The sequence below is a fragment of the Cygnus olor genome, chromosome Z (genome assembly GCF_009769625.2).
Source record: "Cygnus olor isolate bCygOlo1 chromosome Z, bCygOlo1.pri.v2, whole genome shotgun sequence".
Classification (NCBI taxonomy): domain Eukaryota; kingdom Metazoa; phylum Chordata; class Aves; order Anseriformes; family Anatidae; genus Cygnus; species Cygnus olor.
In genome coordinates this window covers 16,654,025-16,660,960 of record NC_049198.1, presented here as the reverse complement: position 1 = coordinate 16,660,960, position 6,936 = coordinate 16,654,025, and positions in this window count along the sequence as shown.

Genomic DNA, 6,936 nt, shown 5'->3' with positions numbered 1-6,936 from the left:
CAGGAAACTAAATCTGAACTGAATGTTAAAGAGGTCTTTTCTGATAAATACATACTGTATTACCTGAGCTGACTCTGTGCTTGGACCTGGATTCACTATAAATACTTCCCCCTGTGATGGAGTTGTATGTGGATGTGATTCCTGGATCAGTGCTGCCAATAATCAGCTTGCCTTCTTCTGAGGGTGAGAGGAGACTCCTTGCTTGTGAAAATGTGTTGTCCTGCTGGGGGTGTACGGGGAAAAGTTAAGGCCGTGCTATCTTCCTGCTCCTGGAGATGGAGGTCTTGTTTGTACTTCTGTTACTCACAAACCCTTCCTGATCTTCTCTGGCCCAGGTAAAGCCAATTCATGCTTTCCTTAAGAAACAGTGTCATCTTAGTCAGGCAGTAGTTTTCAAAGATGTTTAAGTGATTTGTACACCTTGTTTATTTGAAATTTGTGGACAATACAAGTCTTGGCAGAGTGGCTGACACACCAGAGGCCTGCATGGCCATTCAGAGGGACCTGGACAGGCAGGAGAGTTGGGCAAAGAGAAAACTCATGATGTTCAACAAAGGCAAGAGCAGGGTCCTGCACCTAGGAAGGAATAACCCCTAGCACCAGTACAGGCTGGGGGCTGACCTGCTGGAGAGCAGCTCTGCAGAGAGGGACCTGGGGGTCATGATGGACAACAAGTTAACCATGAACCAGCAGTGTGCCCTTGTGGCCAAGAAGGCCAACAGGATTCAAGCCTGCATCAAGAGGAGTGTGGTCAGCAGGTTGAGAGAGGTGATCCTCCCCCTCTACTCAGCTCTGATGAGGCCAAACCTGGAGTATTGTGTGCAATTGAGGGCTGCCCAGTACAAGAGGGACGTGGAACTTCTAGAGAAGTAGGACTTAGAACTCTTCTCAGTGGTAGCCAGTGATAGGACAAGAGATAATGGGTATAAATTGAACCACAGGAGGTTTCATCACCATGTGAGGAATAACTTTACAGTTTGGGTAACAGAGCACTGGAAAAGGTTTCCCAGAGAGGTTGTGGAGTCTCCTTTGGAGACATTCAAAACCCACCTGGATGTGGCCCTCTGTAACATGCTGTAAGCAACCCTGCCTGAGCACAGAGGTTGGACTAGATGATCTTTGGAAGTCCCTTCCAACCTCAACCATTCTGTGATTCTGTGAAATGTAAAGTACATGTTGAAATCTAGATAGGTTTGAAAAGTCCCAGTTGGAGTCAGCTTAGTGGTAGAAAAGAACAGGCTGATAAAACAACCTTGGCCACAACACAGAAAAATGACTCACTGCTATAATTCAACTTAGAGCCTCTATTGCATTTAACAGTATTTATTCATTACTCATCTTAAAATACATATATATTTTTTCTTCTCTCCACTTGTTTATCAGGGACAGATTTGTTTCAGATCTAGTGGAGAGCACATTTCTTTTAAGGACGTTCTGGAGGAGTTGTTTACGCAAGTCTGATCAAAAATTGCAAAACTGAATTAAAAAAAAAAAAGACAAAATGATGTACTGAAATATGGAAAATAATAATGGCAAACTTGTCATACTAAACAACAAATATGACATGCAACCATTTACTCAAACAATCATTTCTTTAACTTGCTAGGTACTTTTCAAGACCTGGAACTAACCTATTCTTAAATATAGTAATTGAGAAACAGCAGTCTTTGCCATGACAGAAAAAGTTGATATTATATATATTTTAGAAATCTAATTCGTATGACTCTCTTGTATGTTCTCAGTGCACAATGCACTATGGAGACAGTTAAACTAGCCCCAAATGCACCAGTTTTGCACTGGAGAGCAGATGTAGCTGGAGATCCATGCAGGTACATTTGTTCTAGTTTTCACTTTTCATTCATCTGCAATGCAGACGTGCTTTTATTCTATGAATCATAGAACAAAATGTTCTATCTCATTGCTTACAAGTTATTTCATCAAAGAAAAACTACAAGTATTCTGTGAACTCTGCTCATGCCATTTATTATCAGATTTCTAGCACTTTAGTCTAGTGAACAACACTGTCCTTCTGCAGAACCAAAGCCCAAAAGATGAGCTTTTCAAAAATAAAACAACGCCAATCTGTATGTTAAATAAATATTACATTATATTCTGCTTGCCAATGAATGTCACTGAAAATGGAAATGTACCGACATAATCTGTCTTCTCATCCACTAGCCCATTTTTTAAGCCTACCTCAATTTTAAAAGCATCTGAGTAACTATTTCACAAAAACATTAAACAGTCTATCATTCTTCCACTTAAATTTTCTTGTGGGATGTATATTTTTGTTAGACTCAGTTGTGCAGGAAACTGTAAATTTCATATGAAATTTGAAAAATGAAATGAATATGAAATATGAAATTTTGACTTAATTGTTTGTTTTGATGTACGTACTTGTGTCTGCTCTGAATGTCAGGCCAGAGCATCAGCTGGTGTAAAACAGTAGTCTTTATTCCATCCAAAGGAAGTACATGAATTTGAATCATCTGTGTGAAAGAGCTTTGTCTACATTAGCAATACCTAAATAGGTAACTGAAAACCAAATTCAAACTGTTGGAGAAGTGAATGAAAGGAAAGTATGATTTGTACTCTACAGTTGGAGTGTCTTTTTTTAATCATGTAGTTGGTGACTTTGCATTCCTTGTAATCTACCTGAGAACAGAAAGATACTTTATAGCAACTGTAGATTGTCAGCCCTGTAAAATGTGTTTTCTTATATTTTATTTTATTTTATTTATTTGTTTTGTTTTGTTTTGTTTTGTTTATTTACTTTTTATGATTTCCAGAGGCCTCTTGAAAACTTCTTTAGCCATAGCCACAGTCTTCTGCCTTTTCCATGGTGCTCATAAAAACTGGCATATACATTTTGTTGTTGTTGTTGTTACAAGGAGATAAATGACAAGAATTTCCCCAGGTATCTAGTAAATCATAGAATCATTAAGGTTGGAAAAGACCTTCAAGACCATCTGCTCCAGCCATCACCCTACTACCAAAATTGGGTTATTAAAAAAAATTCAGCCCTATTAAGAACCTACCTAACATAGGTGTTTCTATATACATTGCCATAGCACTGAGCACAACCTTCCATACAGCATGGTTAATTGTCATATGGAAGGACTGAACATAGCATTGGGTTTGCTGTGTATTAGATCACCATGCATGCACAGTCTAATCAACCATGAAATGAATTAAGCAAGTCAGGGATATGTTGGATTTCCTCCAGAGAAAACTAAAGAACACAGCCTGATTCAGAGCCAGCCTATCATGCCAACAAACCACGTGCTCTGCTCTACTCTGCCTGGGTGCACTGGTTTTGCAGTGAGAACATCTTATGGGTTGCATTAATCTAAAGATTAAGGAAAAAGATATTTCACATTTTTAAAATTTACTTTCCCTTTGCTGTAACAGTATCCTCATTTTTTCTGCTCAAGGGTATGTAAGAAATTTGGTTCAAGCTCTCTATAATTGGGACAGAGACTGACAAAGTTTAGAGTTATTACGGCAGTGAATTTTTATGTAGTTACTGTGTCAAATATGAATAAACATTTGATAAAACCATTCTGAGACTACGATGGCTCAGAAGTGATACATTTATACAGCTATATTCTTTTCTGTCATTAGCCAAATGGTTAACATTTCTCTCTTAATAAATAAATAGAGACAAAGAGACTAGAAATGATATGAACCAAACTTACACAGACCTTTAAAAATAATCTCTGCAATAAATGACTCTTTTCCTTGTTTTTTTTTTTTTTTTTTTTTTTTTTTTTTCTTTTTTCTGTTATTTATGTCCCATTTAGGAAGTTACTCTCTGAAGTGTTACTCATGAGCCACAGGACTTCACCTGGAGATTTCTTTATATTTCACCTTCTCATCTAGAAGTAATGTTACCTGCTGTTTGCTGTTGGCATATCAGCAACTGATATGAATAGCAGTTTCTGACACAGAATTTCTTGATGATTATCTACAAAAATAAGAACAGTGCATTCTCACTATTCAGACTTTTGCATCATTAGAGATCAGCAAGTTCAACAGTCTTGAAATGATGTTCTGCAAAGCTGCAGAGCTGAGTGATTTACAAGCCTAACAGCAATACTAAACAAGATGGATATTTTCCTACAGTCAGGAAACAAATTATTCTCTGCACGTACACTGCTTTTAATGTCTACATTATTTACATTTCAATATTTACATTAATATTTAATATATGCTTCTGATACAGATGAAGATATAAATTTTATGCAGTTTTGTGTTGCTAATGCATTTTTTCTATGGGAAACTGTTGGGTTTGTTAAATTAACTGAAGCTTTCTGTAGGTTCTGCAGTCAGCAGCAGTCATGGCCACTGGTTTTTAACACTCACACATATATAGAACAGATTTTTCTCCTCCGTGTATTTATGCAGATAAGTATTATAAGACATGAAGGTATCTATTCATTATTTAATATGTTGTTTGTCCTAATAATTTAAACATGAAGGTTATTCTTAGGTAAATAGTTGAGGTGTCCTGTAGGTCACACAAGGACATTCTCACTTGAACTAATCATAGAATCATAGAATGGCTTGGGTTGGAAGCGACCTTTAAGATCCCTTAGTTCCAACCCCCCTGCCATGGGCAGGGATGCCACCCACTAGATCAGGGTGTCCAGGGCCTCGTCAAACCCGGTCCTGAACACCTCCAGGGATGGGGCATCCACAACCTCTCTGGGCAACCTGTTCCTGTGCCTCAACAACTTCTGAGTGAAGAATTTCTTCATAACCTCTAATCTATATCTCCCCTCTTTTAGTATAAAACCATCCCCCATTGTCTTGTCATTATCTGATTGAACAAAGAGTTGCTCTCCATCTTTTTTATAAGTCCCCTTTAAGTACTGAAAAGCTGCAAGTGGTATTGCTGTCTTTGTGAGACCCCTTTCCTTTGCCAAGACTGCTGCCACAGCTGGCATTTTCAGTGTGTTTCCCAGGAGGTGGATCACTGCGATCCCTCAGTGATGTCCACCTGTCTGGCCCTGCACAGTGACACATGGTGTTCTCCACACTTTGCTCTGGCTACCACTGGAGTGTGAAGCTCCAGCTGGCATGAAAGAGGCTTCCCTAATTGCTTACAGGTGCTGCACAGAGCAGTCCCAACTGAGGCCTGTAAAATGGAAGTAGGCACAGCTGACGTATTCTTCCTGGGTCTGTGGCTGAATTTTTCAGCATTTTTCATTTGGGTTATTATCTCACTTGTAGTCCATATTTGTGTGCATTTTTTCTAGATAATGCTTAAAAGAGGAAAAACTTGGCTACTTTGAGATGGGGACCAATGTTTTAAGGATGTTATTTATCACATGCAAGAATATGGAAGCAGAAAAATTCTTCTTTGCAGCATGCCACTGTGGCATATTTTTCAGTTGATCTGGATTAGGACATATTACAATTCATGCAAATGTGGAAATGTTCCCCAGGGACACAAATGATTGCACCACTTGCCATGCAGAACTTTTAAACTTCTGGTTCGCTACACGAATAAGCTTAATATTTTAGTGAAACTGTTTTGCTTGTTTGTTTATTTTTTTTACAGTCAATAACTAAGTTCTGATTCTGGAATGACTGAATGAAAAAGTGCCAGTTGAAATTCTATACAGTTGTATAGATAAAGCAATGCATTTAGGGAAAACACCTTAATTGTACATTAAAGATGAAAGAAACTGAGTGGATATTAGTATTCAGGAATTATATTTTGGGATTATAGGATGTCTGTAGGAGCATGAACTCATTAACCAATAAATTTTGACTCCCCTGCACTCCCCAACAAATAAGAGGGAAAAGAACAGAAAATATAACAGAAAGTATAATTTTACCAGTGTTTGAATACATAGTATGCCTGAATTTTGAACACAGTGAACAATTCAATCTTGCAGACTCCGAAAGTTGTAGTAGAATGGGAGAAGATTTTGTGATGAGCAGTAAGGATGAACACGGTCTGGACTGGTGTGTGTATGTGGCAATCAGAAAAAGGGCATTTTTGGAATCATGAAAAATGGTGGTCTGTAGAATCAGATGTAACCAGGAGAAGGTGATTAGGGAATAATTAGAAATTACTGGCCTAAGGTTACCTACATTTTAAACTAATACAACTGTCATTTTGGAAGAACAGTAGGCCTTAGTAATGATATGTAGAAGATGTGGATTTTGCTAAAATTTTTCTCTTTAAATACACTGGTGAACATAGAACCTGAGCTATGATCTAAGAGACATACAACATGGAATTTGCTTTAAAATCTGAATGAAATTTAGTTTTAGTGAAGGCTCTTCAAGTTGCTGCAAAGTCCTTCACGACCACCAAAATATTTTTCAGGACATTGAGAGAAACATTATATATATATTTATTTATTCATTTTATTTATTTATGTATTTATTTATTTATTTATTTTCTTTCTGAATAAAGTATTGACCTCTCAGTTAAAGGAATTTAGTCTCACACTTCAGTAGCACCAGGATTTTTCCCCTTAGTCCTTTCATATATGATGTGAAGAGCTTCAGCTATGAATGGTGTACATGTACACCTCCTCTGGAAGTAAATCCTAGTTCTTGAACTCTCTTTCTCTCACATTTCTGGGTGATAAATAATTAATCAGCATGCTAAGATTCCTCAGATTCTGTCTCTGATGTGCTAAGTGCTGAGGGGGAATGGAGGAGAGGGGAGGGGAGGGGAGGGAAGGGAAGGGAAGGGAAGGGAAGGGAAGGGAAGGGAATTCTTCATTTACCTGCTACTTCTTTACCTGCTACAGTGAATGAAAAAGTACATGAGAGACTGACAAACCCCTAACACTAGCAGTCAAAGGCGATCTGTCCATCTATGAATGTAAGGATAGGCGTTTTTAAATTCTGGTTAAAGCTTTGAATTGTGTTTACCCAGACAGGTCTCAAAGATAGGGATCTTGTCTTTAA